Source organism: Sus scrofa, chromosome 1 (genome assembly GCF_054392235.1).
Source record: "Sus scrofa isolate SSC_HxYL_T2T_F1_AM1 chromosome 1, Sscrofa_HxYL_maternal_Yorkshire_Landrace_v2.0, whole genome shotgun sequence".
In the NCBI taxonomy this organism is placed as follows: Eukaryota; Metazoa; Chordata; class Mammalia; order Artiodactyla; family Suidae; genus Sus; species Sus scrofa.
Genome location: NC_139383.1, coordinates 166,773,444 through 166,792,086, shown reverse-complemented (window position 1 = coordinate 166,792,086; position 18,643 = coordinate 166,773,444).

Here is an 18,643-nt window from a genome sequence, read left to right as displayed (position 1 = left end):
AAAGAAAAAAGAAAAAAAAAAAAAAAGAGTTTATTTCTTTTTTCCCCTGAACCCCCAGCATATGGAAGTTCCTGGGCCAGGGATGTAATCCAAGCCACAACTACAACCTACACCACAGTTATGGCAAGGCCAATCCTTAACCCACTGAACCACAGTGGGAAGGAGTTTTTAAATATACTCTAAATGAACTCCTTTTGTTGGGTGTAAGTTTTCAAATACCTTCTCCAATTTTCTATCTTATCTTTTTGTTTTCCTAACTGTGTCTTTTGAAGAACAATTACTTTTAATTTTGATGGAGTTTTATTTATTGATATTTAATTAATAGTTCATAAATTTTGTATCCTACATAAGAAATCTTGGTCAGACCCAGAGTCACTAAAATTGTCTTATTTAATTCTAGAAATATAATTTTAGCTATATACTTATGTATATGACAAATTTTAAGTTAATTTCTGCACATGATATAAGGTATGATTTGATGTTCATTTGTTTATTTACATACAGCTATTTTTCTGTATTTAATAAAAATATTGTTCTTCCCTTGATTGCTTTTGCATATCTGTCAAACCCAATTGTCTGTGTATATGTGGTTTGGTTTCTAGATTCTCTCTTCTGTTCCATTTATCTATCTATATATCTATCTTTACTCCAATACCACACTGACTTGTACTGTAATTTTATTTTATTTTATTTTTTTGTCTTTTGTCCTTTTTTAGGGCTGCACCCATGGCATGTGGAGGTTCTCAGGTTAGGGGTCTAATCAGAGCTGTTGCTGCAGCCTATGCCAGAGCCACAGCAACACCAGATCTGAGCCACATATGTGACCTACACCACAGGCCACGGCAACACCAGATCCTTAACCCGCTGAGCAAGTCCAGGGATCGAACCCGCATCCTCATGGTTCCTAGTCAGATTCGTTTCCACTGCATCATGACAGGAACTCCAAGTACTGTAATTTTATAATAAGTTCTGAAATAATAGAATATAATTTTTCTAATTTTATTTCTCTTTTTCCCAGTTGTTTTATTTATTCTAGTTCTTTGGCATTTCCATATACATTTTAGAGTGGCTTTGCCTACTTCTGCATGTCAGTTAGTGCCGGGCTGACTTATCAGCAGAGACAGTCGATAAGTAGGCCTTGGTGAATGGGACCCCATGTTGTTGATCCATTCATAGCCTTTACCTCGACCAGCTCCATTCATAAGCTTTGGTGTCGGCACAAACTGACTGACATTATCTAGTTGATCTATTCTGTCTGCTTGGTTGTTTGGTGTTTTCAGGCTTGGTGCTCCTTCTATCTACTTGGTTGTTTGGATACTATCTGGTGAGTGCTAATTTATGATAAAAAGAGTTTCACTTTTTATATTTACTCCACAAGTTTGCCCACATGCATTCTTTCAAGACTTTCTTGTCCTCAGTCTTCCATTCTTAATCTTCCCATAGTTCTCAACCATCTGGCCAAATTATTCATCAATACCTGAGTTACTTGGGCCACTTATTTTTCTACACAAAGTAATTCAGTGCACTGCTCAGATTCTCACCAGTTAGAAGGATACCTCTTCACTTTTTTCATTCAGGGGCATGTATAAATATAGTAGAATAATGGTTTCACTTTCTGAGATGACATATCTGTGAAAAAAGCTCTATATCTTTTTTTCTCCTGACAGTGGATAATAATTTACCTAATAATAATAGCTAAGTTGGAGTTCCCATTGTGGCACAGGGGAAACGAATCTGACTAATATCCAGGAGGATGTGGGTTCCACCCCTGCCCTCACTCAGTGGGTTAAGGCTCCAGTGTTGCCATGAGCTCTGGGGTAGGTCGAAGACATGGCTTAGATCCAGCATTGCTGTGGCTGTGGTATAGGCTGGCAGCTGTAGCTCCAATTTGGCCCCTAGTTTGGGAATTTCCGTATGCCCCAGGTGAGGCCCTTAAAAAAGTAAAAGCAAAACAAAACAAAACAAAGGCTAATAATAATAATTACATAATATTTTATGTTTTATAGTATTAAATACTAACAATATTAATTAACCTAATAGTAATAACCATAGCTGTTAGCTGAGTGAGAATCATCAGTTCAACAGTGAATTCTGAGCCACTTGAAAATTCTGTTTATTCCCATTTGTGTCCAATTCCAGTGGCACTGCTCCCATCTTACAACGGAGTTTTGTTGGTCTTGTTCATTCTTATGATTTTGTTCATCATGGCCCACCTAGACTACTTGGTCACTTGATGCCCCAGAGCTAGGTTTTCCATCCTAACACTGCCAGAATTTGCCTTTTGAATGTTGACTAATTCTCTTCTATAGAGGATAAGGCCTAGTCACTGAAATCCTAGATTATTGAATCCTAATTCTTCCCATGCGGTTTACTGTAAACTCTATATAACATCTTCTCCCTCTATAGACAACTATACCAGAGAATATTCTGTGTTATGTGGTCCGAGTGGTGAGACCTACCACAGCATCCATTCCTGTTATGACTCTGGAAGTCTTTCACCTTATTCAGTAAGTAGGCCTGAGTCATAGTCTCAAGTGTGTGGAATATTCTGCTCCAGAAAATGTGGAAGTTTTCTTCAGATTGTGCTTCCTTCTCCATGCTGGGATGTGTGGGATGAGTTTTTGTTTGTTTGCTTGTTTTTAATTTCATGGATAATTTCATGGTTACTTTGTGACCATTCCAATCCTAAAAACTACACTGGTGAAAGAAGTCCTTGATATTTCCTACACCTTATTACCCACTCTCTGGGATATTGTGTCTTACCAGTCCTCAGGCATGACTTACCTTGCCCTATCTTGCCATCTAGTCTGAGTAAAATGATGTTACCAAGATATCATATAGACTAATGTGATATTCAGTAGAATGTCAAGATGCCCCATGACACTTTGGATTGTAACTGTGATGTATAATAGGAAAAGCAACATAATCTTGGGATAAGATCATAAATGAATACTATTATCTATACAAGGTAAAGGCAAATTGCTTCTGAAAAATGAGAGTACTTGCCAGGGTGTGACGGTTTATTTCACAGGGCAGTATTTCTATATCAATAAACTCTCCTTTACCCAACTTTTTTCTGGGACATCCCCTCTCCCAATTCAAAACCCTGAGGTGTAGTCTTATATGAATTCTCCTGGCTCCTATTAATACATGTTGTCTAACCCCTGTGGCTTCTTCCAGACATATTTGCTTTCTTCCCTTTGCAGATTCAGCTCATTTCTGGAAATATACACTGTAGTTCAACCATAGTAGCTGGATTTGTGATTAGGATGTGATAGGAGGCTACTTCCTAATACAGGGAAATGCCTTCTCACAAGGCAGACATATTTGCAACATCTTCAAGAAAAGAGGAAACAATTTTATCAGAAAGGAGTGGGCTGCTTTTACAGGCCACAAAGTTTCAAGATATTTTGGGTTTCAAGAATTTCAAGTGTATTGAAATCAATGCCCCTTTCTGTGTCCCAAAGTCCTAATCTTTCTCAATTACAGCCCCAACTTTGAAATGGCAGGTTTGCCCCAGCTGAGAATTCAATATTCTCTGGAGCTCTGACACCTATTATTAGCTCCTAGTGGAATCTTCATTTTTTTCTCTTCCCTCCAACTACAGAAGATTAACATCTTCTTATATGCTTCTAAGGATACTGCCTAGCTTTGCCTTAATCTGGTTATTAATGCATCTTGGTCTTTCAGTGTCTCTTCTAATGAATCAGTAGTCTCCAGCATCAGCCATTTGATTCAAATTTATATCCCTCAAAATTCCAAAAGCTTGATGCATTACACCACCCATGGATAAGCTATGAAAGGTGTTCTAAGCTGCTTCACTTTTTACAAAGGCTTTGCTGATCTCTTCTAAAACCTACTAGTACTTCACTTATCGCCACCAGAGATAGGTCCTCCTTGTCATCAGCTAGTGGGTGATGCCTCAAAAATCCCGTTTTAGAGTCTGCTCCAATGACCACTTTTAGTGGTGTGTTATTGGGAAGATTCTGCAGAAAACACTCTCTGAAGCAGAAATTTGTGCAGTGGTGGTTTTCGGGAATTGTTCTCGGGAACAAAAGAAATAAGGGTGAGGCAAGAAGAATGGGATGGAAGAAAACAATTGAATCATGATACAGAAACAATGACCTCAGCTAATCTAATATGAAATTTTTAGCCTGAAAGCCCCTTCAGAGGCAAAGGAACCAGACAGCCTTGCATACACATCAGAGAGTGGGTGAATGTAGGAAGCCTTTGCTTGGAGAGAGGTTAAAACCTTGAGTAAAATAGCTCCCCTAAAAGGAAAGCAATTATTGGGGATGTACTCAGCTCCAAGCCATTATAAGACAATGCTTCTGAAAGCTTGAAGAAAAGTTCTGGGATCTTGAAAGAAAGAATTCCTTTTTTTGTTTGTTTTTTGTTTGTTTTTGTTTTTTTTAGGGCTGCACTGGCAACATATGGAAGTTCTCAGGCTAGGGGTGGAATCTGAGCTGCAGCTGCCAGCCTATGCCACAGTCACAACAACGTCAGATCTAAGCCATGTCTGTGACCTGCACCACAGCTCTCTGACAACTCCAGATCCTTAACCCACTGAGCAAGGCCAGGATCGAACCCACATCCTTGTGGATACCAGGCAGGTCCTTAATCCACTGAGCCACAATGGGAACTCCCTTGAAAGAGAGATCTGACCAAGAGTGCTATCACCTGCAATCTATCATGTTTTCCACAACAATAGCATTAACAGAACCACCTCATCATGCCATTTGATTCAAATTTTTTGCTTAAGTTCTGCATATCAGTAGGAGTTATTTCCGTGCATGAGAATATCTGATTCTGTTTATGTTTTTCATTATATCCTGTGCCATTTTCTTTTAAAATAAGCATCACAAAATATGCAATCAGAATGCCATATATATTTATTGTTATTATTAAAATATATTTTTAATTTTTTTAAAAGGACTTTGAGTTCTCCAAAGTCCTGGTATGCTTTTAGGTGTTTAGGGTTTTTTAAACCACTTTATAGATGTATGATTAACATATTACATGCTGTACATATTTAGTACATACAACTCAATGAGTTTAGAAATAAATATAAATTGGTGAAACCATCACCATCATCAAGGCTATAAATGCATCCATCACCTCTTAAAGTTTCCTCTAGCCACCCTCTTTATTACTAGGTGTTTGTTTTTTAGTAAGAACATTTTATATAAGATCTACCCTCTCAACAAATTTTAGGTATATAATACAGTATTGTAAGCTATAGGCAACAGAAAGGTAATTGTTAAAGGGTACAAATTTCAGATATGTAACATAAGTTATGCCTGCTGGTTTTTAGTTTCTAAGCCAGGGGGGAAAAACTAATGAGTTTATATATATTCTGCAAGCAAGTCTTTTTAATTAAGTATTTCGACTTGGACTGACATTTTCTATTATTTCTGTTTCAGTTCAAATTAAATATTTGTAATCATTCTCATGTTTCTTTGTTACGTATATGTTAAACCTCTCTTATTTTATAGATTTTATGAACACAATTCAATGGATTGAGTTGCTGTTTCACTGTTTTTATTCCTTGCTTCTATTTGATACCCCCTGTAACCAGAGAACGCACTGGTGTTTTTCTCATTTCTAGGTGAAATTTGTATTATCTTTTGGTGATATTTTTCAAGAAATTGTTTGTAGGTCAATCTCCTCGTATTCTCTGTGGATTCTGTCATTTTCCTCAATAAGGTCTTTAACAGGCTCTTTCTCCCCAAACTGCAGTTTGCAGTGAGACTAACAGGCTTTTGAAGTTGCTTGTTAGATTTTCTTTGATGTGTTTCTGAAGATTGTAGAGAACACAATCAACCCCTGGTGTGTTCATATATGTTTTGATGTCTTTTCAAATCCAATTTTTGTTTCTAAAGTAGAGAAGTTCTCAACCATATTTCTGACAGTTTTTGTCCTTCTGAACTAAGATTTTTCAGCCTTTCACCTCAATCACTGTGAGCATTAAATTGTACACTCTTAAGGTATTTTTTTAAACACTGAAAACAGATAATACTTAAAATATGCTTGTGAGCAAACTAGTTTTATACTAGAGCACTTTATGGCTCTTTGAAATTTCATGACTTGATTAGTATTTACATTCATTTTGTTAGGGGATATTCTGGAAAAAATCAAAGTGAAGAGGCGAGCTATGTATTACTATAGAGTAATACATAGACGTTACAAATTATGGTTCATCTTTCTTGCATCAGTTTTACCAAGAGCGAGTGAGTATTTCTGACTAATTACTCCAAAAGAAACCTTTCTGAGAAATTAGGTTACTGATGGTAGCTTTTACTTTGGGGACATAATTGGCCATCATTACTAATGAAATTCCCCAAATCATAGCCTCAACTCTAATACCCAGGAATGCCAATAGTCAGGTCAGAGAACAGAGAACTTTCTCCTTTCCATTTCTTTTATATATCATTCTACCATCAGTTAAATGTCAGTGAAAATTCCTAAGACAATTTAATTAGTGATAGAGAAGCAATATAAACAATAGTATGTACAAAGGGTATACAGTGCAGAGAAACAAACTGATTAAACATTGCAAAATTATGTACAATTACCTCAGTAATAGTTATCTTCTGAATATTAACTGAATAAATGATAATTTAAAAATTGATTCTTATTTGCCCTAATACAATTCCTGTTGGATCTTGGTACAATTATACTAATTATATCTGTCGAAAACTCATTTATTCTTGATAGAAATGAAAAGAATCCAAGACTAATGTTTAATATTTCAGGACTCGATTTTCCCCATATGGCTTTGTATTTGACAACCCAAGCTAATCCCCACCGGGTTCTCCAGCACTGCTCTTCACTGAAGGCAAATATCAAGAAAAATCATTGAGTCTATCACAACATTGTAAGTCAAGTATATTCCAATAAAATTTTAAAAAATGAATCAAGTACACTAAAAAGAACTCCCTAATTCATAAATAAACATTGGAATATTAACTCTAAATAAATAAAAAATAAAGTCAGGAGGAGTCTTATTTTCTAGAAGTCTTTTTCAAACATTCCAACCTCAACGAGGCTTGGCCTAAGTGATACTCTTCTCAATTTCCACTCACAAACATATAATTTTACTGCATTTATATCTTATCTTTTCCTGTTTGTTTTTCTCCATAAGTAGATTGCTATGAAGGTACGCCTTTGCTTGTTTGTTTGTTCTGTCTTTTGCCTTTTCTAGGGTCGTTCCTGCAGCATATGGAGGTTCCCAGGCTAAGGGTCTAATCAGAGCTGTAGCCAACAGCCTATGCCACAGCCACAGCAATGCCAGATCTGAGCCACGTCTGCGAACTTCACTGCAGCTCACGGCAACGCCGGATCCTTAACCCACTGAGCAAGGCCAGGGATTGAACCCACAACCTCATGGTTCCTAGTTGGATTCATTTCCGCTGAGCCATAACGAGAACTCCCAATAAAGGTGTCTTGAAATGATGGCGTGTATTCATAATTTATCCTTGGTATCTAATATATAATAGATGACCAGTATGTGTTGATTATCAAAACAAATATCATTTTTTAAACTTTCGGCAAAGATGGCCAACTAGCAAGGCTTCCTACTTCTTCCCTCAAAAATTGACACTGGAGAAAGTGTAAGGGACGATAAAGCTGAAACTTAAAGCAGACATTCAAGAAATAAAAGTAACAATAATAATCCATGAGAAACTCCCTAGATACAGAATGAAAAAGAGGAGCTAGAAAAATAATTAGGGTATTTCAGAAGAATATATGCATGATTTTGGCAAAAAGCCACAATCACAAAGGAAATATTGATGAATTCTACTACATTAAACTCAAAAACTTCTGCTCATCAAAAGACACCATTAGGAAATTAAAAGTGCAAAGGAAAGAGAATTTATTTTTATATTAGATGCAACAAGCAAGGGACTTACATTCAGAATACACAGAGAATACCTACAAGGCAATGGGAAAAACACAAATAACCTCTAGGAGTTCCCACTGTGGCTCAGTGGATTAAGGACTCAACATTGTCTCTGGGAGGTTGTGGGTTTGATCGCTGGCCTCACTCAGTGGGCGTTGCCGTAAGCCACAGTGTAGATTGCCGATGTGGCTCATCTCTGGTGTTGCCATGGCTGCAGCATAGGCCTGCAGCTGCAGCTCTGATTTGACCCCTGGCCCAGGAACTTCCATATATTGCAGGTGCAGCTATAAAATAAACAAAAAGAAAAGAAAAAAACATACAAATAATCTCACCCTCAGAAAAGGCATTCATTTGACCATCTCACAAAAGGAAATATAAAATATTCATTAGACATATAAAAAAGTACTTAATTTCATTAATATCCATAGGAGGTATAAATGCAAATGTAAATTGTCATTAGATAGCACTGCACTAGAATGGGTGCAAGGAAAAGTCTGATGTTACCAAATGCTGTAAAGAAAGTAAAGCACCTGGAACACTTATACTTACTTGTTGGAATGTAAATTGTTTCCAACAATTTGGAAAAAACTGAAATTACCTACTAAAGCAGATCATATACCATATGTACAGCCATTCCTAGGTATGTTCCCCAGAAGACTTGTGCAAACCTGTATGCCAATATGATGTTGGTAAGAGCACTGTTTAAAACAACAACAAAATAATAATTGAAATCAACCTATATGGTCATTCATAAATTTTGATATATTCACACATTAGAATACTACACAGTAAGGAAAATAAACAAACTACTGCTACACCCCATGTCATGGATGTGTCTCCCAAACACAATGGTAAGAGAAAGAAGCCAGATATAAAATAACACATACTACATGCATTCAGAGATCCAGATAGAAAAGGAGAAATCTCATCAGGATACCAATTATTCCCAGGCTATGAGACCTCTTTTACCAATAAATGGAATAAACTGAAAATTGGTGGGTATTCCAAGAAAATTAAGGTAGAAACTTTTGAGAAATTAAAGCATTTTGTAACCAGATATATATGGGCAAAGTTATTTCATAGAGCTTTTTTACAATGCATTTCTATTTTATATGCTTTATAAATCAATAAAGGATATTTAGGAAAATGAGTGCAATCTCCTTTGTCATTGTCTATTTGTTATTTTGAAAAATAGCATGACTCAAATGCAAGATTTTTCCTTCCTCTCTCCTCAGATTTATACGGCTATGTGTTCAAGAATATTTAGTTATAACTTAGCCCCTTATGCAATGTCATGGTCCCTTGTTGCATATGTACTTGTCAGGTTTGAATGGTGATTGATATTTAAACATTATATTTAAGAATATTCACATCTATTCAAGTTTATTATACCTTTTATGATTAAACTGAAGTACACTCTCCAAGAAACATTTTTAGCAAATTACAGGTCAAAGTAATTTTTTTTTCTGCTAGACTTATAACCATTACTCTCTCTGGTACTTAACAATTAACCTCCTAATTGCTAAAGAAAGCCATCACATTACCTATAGTTCTTTCTTTTATTTTATTGTTAAATAGTTCATGTGCTTTCACCATTTTATAGGCAAAATCAATATGCTTTCTAAAATATTTGTATCTATAAATAAGTCTTAGAGGATACATTGAATTGCACAAATGCAGCATCAAAATATTTATTTACACAGCAATTTTCCCCTGTGCAAATAAATATACTATAAACTTGAGTTGGAGTAAGTGTAAAATTTTGCAGTTCTTACAGAAAGAATATTTTCTGGAATGCTAGGTGTTATTTATTACTATTCAGTATTTAATGTTTGGTAAATGTTTCTAAATATTATTGACAATGAGTTAATGATTTTCTGTTCTACAAAAACCTTGCATATTATGGCCAAAGTAGAGGCCATTTTGTAAAGTAGTAGACAATTTAATATTTTAATAATGATGAATGGATACATATATATTTATATAGCAACATTACATAATTAGTATTTACAATGGTCCTTAAAATGTGAAGCACGTGTTGTCGTAAATTTCATAATGTAAGTAGTAGTAGTATCATGAAAATAAATTTTCAAATCCACCAAATCTCAAGTCACCTATTCTAGATTTAGTCAATTTAGCTATTGCTCACAAGCATACCTTAATTACTAAAAACACATATCTTTATGCTTGCACAGGTACTATGTTTGCAAAACATGATTTTAACATTTAAAAACTCTTAGACTTCTGCTAAAATGAATTTTGAGGGAAAAGAAGCCATAAGAAATAGACAAATGGGTTTAAACACTTGTGATGGCCCATTTTCCCAGAAGTTTTTGAAGCAAAGCCTATAATTTCCACCATTACAGTAAGCCATTTATATTCTACAAACAGAAGGAAATATCTATCATTTTGGATATTTTAAAACAGCCTCCTATAATACATTCCTGATAAATGAACTGTTGCACTGCTAGGCTATAACGGAGTAACTGAAAATACAGAAGCTTTGTGTTATACCCTATTTGTTCTAAGGGCTGTCTCTCCCATACCATGAAATATTTGGGGGGGTGTTTTTGGATGCTTGGTGCCCCTTAATTAAAATATTAGAGGCTGTTTAGGAATTCTTTTATCCCTGAAGTTATTGGTAAAATTTATTAGAATAGCTCTTGCCCTTTTATTTTTTTGAGTGTTTACTTTCCATGGTGAATTAGTTCTATGCATTCAGGCCTCTTTGGTCCTATTCTTATATAAGATTTCTTATTGCAATGTCAAGAAAGTGATAAGTAGCTCTGAAAAATCCATCCTCAGACAGCATGCTACTCAGGAATTTAACGTCATCTTTTGACTGATGTGATAATTTAGTAAATGAAATAAAACATCTAATTTTAGAAAAGGAGAACTACAGGGCTAATGTAGCCTTTTCAACAAGATGGATGTAGCATTTTAGGAGATTACAAGTGACCCCATAAATGCTGCTTTACTCCTATCTTTTGTATGGGGAATAACCAAGTGGTTTCTGATGTGTTTGGGCATGAATGTTCTAATCAAAGAGATCAGGAAAGACAGTAGTTTTTGTGCATGCAAAAAGTTCTAAAAAGAAAAAAATTATGGGCATATGAGAGATTCTGAAATTATTTTATAAGAAAAAAGGGGAGGCTATTTAAACATTCAAACAGCATGTTTAATTGGCCCAGCTATTATAGAGATAAATCACTCACAGTTCTTTCGATTATGTTATACTGATGACCAACAATGTATTTTAGCATTACTTATGTTTAACCAGAATGGCCTGCTCTAAAAATTCCCTTTGTTGATCTTTTACCTGAAATTGTGTTCTCAGAAATTCAGGAATTTAGAGAATTACTCTATTTAAAATTTCTTTCTCCTCAAGATAAATAGTACATTGCATTCAGCAATTTACATGAAAATTTTAAAATAGGTTTAATTGTGTATAGAAAAGGAATAGAAGTGTTATTTGGGGAGTGGCTCAAAATGTTTTTAGAGCCAAAGATAAACAAGAACAGATGAACGTTTTTCATACATTGAAGAAGTCCAATCTAACATTATTCTGTTTTCTTTTCTTGAATCATGAAAACTCCTCTTAGGAGTTCAGGCATAAAAGAGATAATTCATCATAAAATCTATAAAATATAACATCTAGACAAGTGGATGAAATCTGAAACTTATATGTTTAAGAAATATGTTTAAAATAGATACTCTTGTTTTCTACATGGTCTGATAATATAAATTATAAATTAATATGAGATCACTAAACACACACTGGTCTCAGGATGATAAATCAGAGGGAAATTGTCTTTTAAGTATATGCTGGCAAGGAATTCAGCAATAAAATCCTGTACTTTAATCCATGTTCTTCTTTCAATTACTCATCCATCTCAGTAAATTGAGGCACCTGAGAAGAAGATTAGGTGACTGGACAGGTGGGGAAGGAAGAAATAGAGGTGGAGAGTACAGAGTATTGAAGATAAGTTTTTTCTTCTTCAATATTTTGCTTAGAATTGCTTGTAACCAATCCACATTGTTTTTTCCATTGGAGGAAGTTAATATTGAAGTATAGAAGAAGGTAGTCAAATTGTTAGAGAACCTGATGGCATCCATATTTTTCTTTACTAAATACGTTCATGTTAGCAACATTATACGGATTCTACAAATAGCTCTCTATTTAACTATAGCAATTTGCTTAGTCACGAATTTTCATTATAGATTCAAGATTATCTGGTTTTATTTCAATGGAATAATACTGTTTTAAATTTTACTAATTTAGTCATGTTTCAGTGTTAAAGAAATTGAGTTTCTTATTCTAATCTTTTTCTGGCCTTGGTTTTATTTTTTTTATTTTTAATCTTTTTTAGGGTGGTACCTGCTGCATATGGAAGTTCTTGCGCTAGGGTTCAAACTGGAATTGCAGCTGAAGGCCTATGCTACAGCCATGGAAACACTGGATCTGAGCCATATCTGTGACATAAACTGCAGCTTGGGACAATTCTGGATCTTTAACACAATGACTGAGACCAGGGATAAAACCCACATCTTCACAGAGACCACATGGAGTCATTACTCTGCTGAGACACAATGGGAACACCCTGGCCTTGGTTTTATTTTCTATTTTTTTTGTCTACAGGGCCACACCTGCAGCATATGGAGGTTCCCAGGCTAGGGACTGAATCAGAGCTGTAGCTGAATCAGAGCTGGCCTACTCTATAGCCGTGGCAACACAGAATCTGAGCTGTGTCTGTGACCTACACCACAGCTCATGGCAATGCCAGATCCTTAGGCCACTGAGCAAGGCCAGGGATCAAACCCGTGTCCTCATGGATACTAGTTGGGTTTGTTAACCGCTGAGACACAACAGGAACTCCCTGACTCTGGTTTTAGATCAAATTCCTTTATTTTATTTTATTTTATTTTATTTTATTTTATTTTATTTTATTTTATTTTATTTTATTTTATTTTATTTTATTTTATTTTATTTTATTTTTGGCTGCACCTGCAGCATGTGCGGTTCTGGGGCTAGGGAATGAAACCACACCACAGCAGTGACAAAGTGACAATGCTGGATCCTTAACTTGCTAAGTCACAAGCGTACTTCTAGATCAAATTTAGTAGGTACCTGAGTGATATGTCCTTTTTTAAAAATTGAAGTATAGTTGATTTATAATGTGTTAGTTTCAGTATAGAGCAAAGTGATAGTTATAAGTATGTATGTATGTATATCTACATATCCATACATATAGATTATTATTGCTATTAATTTTAAGATGCAAATAATTAATTTTAAAGATACAGATAGTTATGTGGGTCTACAAAGACAAGCTTGGCCAAGGTATGGTAGAATGAAATAGTTAAGCTTTTGAGAATGCACATATTTAACATTCAGAGTGTAAAGGCTAAAAACAGCAAAACTTTTTACTAGTTTCCCAAATATTTCATTTGTTTTCAGGGTCACAAAGTCAGTGGGAAAGCACTTTTGTACTCTGTGCTCCTAACCCACATGCACCCTGAGGCAAGTTGTCATCATTATCATTTTCAAGATGGGTGAAAGACAGATATAAGTTTGTCAGGATATAAACATCGGGGAATATATTTGTTCAATAAATAAATAAAAGTAGTATAATATTTTGCTGACAATTGTCAGAAGACAGTTAAAAAATGACTATCACAAAGTTATAAGAGTGAACATGTGTTGATGATTTTAACTGAAGAGTACCAGAATGATGCTATAACCAATTCAAAGGAGAATCCAAAGAAAAAGCATATTTATAGATAGGAATATTGAAAAGCACGTGCAAGAGGAGGCAAAATTACCTTCTTCAGCATTGGGGAAGGGAACCTCCCTCTACTGGGCAGAACAAAATTTGCCTGCCTAGAGACTATTTGCATTGCATTTCTAAAAGTTTCCAAGATTTCCAGAGTTGCAGAATAACTCCCAGGTAATCAGAATAAGACAAACTGCAGAAGTGTCTAACTGATACACAGTTTTCCATTGAAACAGATTTTGTCCTACACTACTAGATTTTGGATAATTTAAAATATGTTTTTATGGGAGTTCCTGATATGGCTCAGCAGAAACGAATCTGACTAGTATTCATGAGGACGCAGGTTCAATCCCTGGCCTCACTCAGTGGGTTAATGATATGGCATTGCTGTGACCTCTGGTGTAGGTCACAGACGCAGCTTGGATCCTGTGTTGCTGTGGCTGTGGTGTAGGTCAGGGGCTACAGCTCAAATTCAACCCCTAGCCTGGGATCCTCCATATGCCATGGGTGTAGGTTTAAAAAGTCAATATATGTTTTAAGAAAAATTGAGATGTTTCAGAAATGGAGACAGCTCTGCTCTTTCTGCTACTTAATGTCTGTATGATTAAAACAATCTTTTTACTGAAGTGTAGTTGATGTACAATGTTATATGTTACATGTGTACAATATAGTGATTCCCAATTTTTAAAGGTTATATTCCTTTTATAGTTATTATAAAATATTGGCTATATTCTATATGTTGTTCAGTATATCTTTATAGCTAATTTTATACATAATAATTTGTATCTCTTATCTCATACCCCTATGTTGCCCCTCCCCCTTCCCTCTCCCTACTGGTACACTAGTTTGTACTCTATATCTGAGTCTGCTTCTTTTTTGTTATATTCGCTTCTTTGTTGTATTTTTAGATTCCACGTATAAGTGATATCATACGGTATTTGTCTTTCTCTGTATGATTTATTTCATTTAGCATTATATATCCCCCAAGACCATCCATGTTTCTACAAATGGTAAAATGTCTCCTTTCTTTTTTTATTGCATCTGAGTAGTATTCCATTGTGTGTATATGTGTGTGGTGTGTGTGTGTGTGTGTGTGTGTGTGTGTGTGTGTGTACCATATCTTTTTTAACCATTATTCTGTAGATGGCCACTGAGGTTGCGTCCATATTTGGAAATTGTAAATAATGCTGCTTTGAACACTGAGGTGTATGTATCTTTTTGAATTTGTGTGTTTTTTTAATATATGTATGATCTTAGTCACCTAATGATTTCAAAGCTCAGTTTCCTCATTTATAAAATAACTTCATATAATGGAGGGTTTTGCAGGGAAGGGGCAGGGGATAAAATGATTTCAAAGCTCAGTTTCCTCATTTATAAAATAACTTCATATAATGGAGGGTTTTGCAGGGAAGGGGCAGGGGATAAAATGAGGCGACATATGGATGGAAGAGACTCTCCATAAATATTACAAAAGCATATCATGTAATTCTCACAATAGATATTTGAGAGAGATATTATCATAATTCTCAAAGTCTGCACTCAAAGTTGTATGCCCACATCCCTAACTCTTTAGTAATATCTTAGAGCTGTACTTAGGATTTCACATTCTGTATGTCATAGAACCCATTCTGTCCTCTCTGAAACCAAAGCATTGTAAAATATTTGATTTTCTACATTGCTCTTTGCCCTGGTGGTTGTCATGGGCATAGTTACCATTGACTGCACTCGCGCATATCTGGTCATTGCTGTTCATATTATCAGCAAATCACTGGAATTATGTGTATTATTTAAATTACACTGAAATTATAAATTGTTTTAAAAATAGTCTATTATGGTTTACACTGAAATGAGCAGTTATAAGACATTCAGAAAAATATTGGAAAAAATATATTTCCAATATATTGTTGGAAGATTTATTACATTTAGTGTTAAAAAATCTATTATATATAATATAAAAATTTGAAGTTTTTTCACATTAAATTGGACATATAGGAGTTCCTGTCATGGCGAAGTGGTTAACGAATCCAACTAGGAACCATGAGGTTGCGGGTTCGATCCCTGGCCTTACTCAGTGGGTTAAGGACCTGGCATTGCTGTGAGCTGTGGTGTAGGTCGCAGACGCGGCTTGCATCTGGCGTTGCTGTGGCTCTGGTGTAGGCTGGTGGTTACAGCTCCAATTAGACCCCTAGCCTGGGAACCTCCATAAGCCACGGGAGCAGCCCTAGAAAAGGCAAAAAGACAAAAAAAAAAATTGGACATATATATTTCTTTCTTAGTAATATATAAATGATGGTGCCTCTTTGAAACTGACAGCTTCCTACATGCAATGAATTTACAACATACTAATTTATTTAATTTTCATAAGAGCATTGATATAAGGGCAGCTTTGATTGCATTATGCAAATGAGAAACCTAGTATTTAGAAAATACTAGAACCTCAAAATCCTCACATCCAATCCAGTGTCCTTTCCATTACCCTAGCAATAATATTCAGTACACTTTTATTCTACAAAGATTTCACTAACAGCACTAAGTGAATGTACAATCTTGGAAGCAGCAATTTCTTAATCCATTTTTAAAACTATTTTGGGATATAGCAGCTCAGCCTCTTCAGCCACACTCAAAAATTGCATCTACCTGTAGCAAAACTCAAGTTGGAGACAGACCTCTTTTTAAAAATTTCATGAGAATATTGATTTTTATTTATTAAAAGCATGACTATCCTACTAGATTAGGGTGACTATATATATACACATGAAAATATATTCAAATATTTGGATACTTCACATACATATTTTATGTCACTTGTAAGCAGACAGCTGAAGGCAGCAATTTAGTAAAAAGTGGAGTTAAAATTGTCCATTGAGTTTGGTGGAATTATCAGCATATTTGTGGCTAATGTATTGTGCTGTGTGTGGTTAAATGGAGTTTTGGGGTTTTTTTGTTTGTTTTTTGTTTGTTTGTTTGGTTTTTGTTTTTAGGGCTGTACCTGCAGCATATGGAAGTTCCCAAGCTAGGGACTGAATTGGAGCTTTAGCCACAGCAATGAGGGATCCAAGCCATATCTGCAACCTACACCACAGCTCACGGCAACACCAGATCCTTAACCCACTGAGCTTGGCCAGGGACCAAACCTGCATCCTCAAGGACACTAGTTGAGTTCATTTCTGCAGAGCCACAATGGAAAGTCCAAATGGAGATTTTTTTCTAGCAATATCTTTGATTTGGTAAAATAGGAAGAAACAGATTAAACATTTATTAAATGCATGTTGCATTATTGGTTATAGTCGGTCCCATGACCTGTGTTTTGAGAATGCCATAACGGAAATTTCTGTAGCTAGATAAAACTATTTCAGTGCCTTCACACATTAATTTTGACTTCTTGCCTTCATAATTTAGTTCCAAGACATCCTTTTTTCCTTTTCAAAATAAAAATTTTAATGCCTACCTTCCTGTTTTCAAAGTTTGTTGTCCCCTCCAGAAATAAGATAGTATGATGAAAAGAGCTTAGGCTGATCCAAGCAAGGAACATTAATGGGTATGTATCACAGGATAGTGACTAAAGGATTACTTTAAAGGTAATTTTCTTAGTAGGTACCACAATACATAGCCAAGTGTTTTTATTCATCTTATTTTAGTCATTCTGTCTTCATAAAAGAACATAAAGACACAGGGCATCCTGTTTTCTGCTGAGAATTAGATGATGTAGTCACCACTAAATTATAAAATTTCTATGCAAAATAGCTGAGTTCACAAATAAAAGATCTTACTGTCAAATTATAAAGATGCAAACACATAAAATAAGACAAATATTTAAAATCCCACTGAATAAAAATTCATCTAGTTAGAATAAAACTAGAAACTCTCAGTAAGGATTCTCATGAATTAAATTCCTGATTTTAAATGCTGCCTATTCAGCGTTTACAAACTATTCATACCCAAACAGATGTACCCACATATTTTACAAAATCATTGTCTACATCATGGCACTTTTGCCATGAATTTTATGGCCCATATTGCTCATGGTTCATTTTTGGTGATTCAACCTAATTTTCAATATTTACTATGACTGAAAGAGAACAAACATAGAGATGAATTTTACCAAAATCTTTCCATTAAACAAACTTCCTTTAGAGGGAGCACACTTATTAGTTATCACAGGGCAGAGATCTTCAAAAAATAATGACTTTGCAAGATAACCAGGTTTTCAGAAACTCCTGCCAGATTGCTTCTGTGGCACTTTGCCCCTAGTATTTCATTTTCTGGGGACCACAACACTATGATCCATCAGAAAACATAATCCCACTCATAAAAGCATTTATCATGATTGTATAATCTCTGATCTTAAATAAGGAAATGGAAGAAAGCAACATAGTTACACCTGGAATTTAAAACGTAGATAATACTTTAAATGATTTAAAGTCCCCATCATGGTGCAGCGGAAACAAATCCGACTAGGAGCCATGAGGTTGAGGGTTCCATCCCTGGCCTCGTTCAGTGGGTTAGGGATCCCGGCGTTGCCGTGAACTGTGGTGTAGGTCGAAGACACAGCTCGGATCTGGCGTTGCTGAGGCTCTGGCGTAGGCCAGCAGCTGTAGCTCTGATTAGACCCCTAGCCTGGGAACCTCCATATGCCATGGATACAGCCCTAAAAAGACAAAAGAAAAAAAAAATTAAATCCACTTCAAAACAGTCTATCATTTTGCAATAGCCTGTGGGTCTTGGAAAGGATTTACTTAGTGGAGGAGAAAGGAATATCTTCACAATATTCTGAAATATATTAACTTTGATTAAGTAGTAAAGCCAGCAGTCTCCACATTTCCATGTTAAAGCTCCTTCTTGAAATGTGTGCACACAGATATTTTCCCCAGGATTATGAAGGGCACTAGGTCAGTAGTGATTTCTTCTGTAACCACTGCCACCAGCCCCTGCCTTCTCATTATTACCTTTTAGAAAGATATGTATT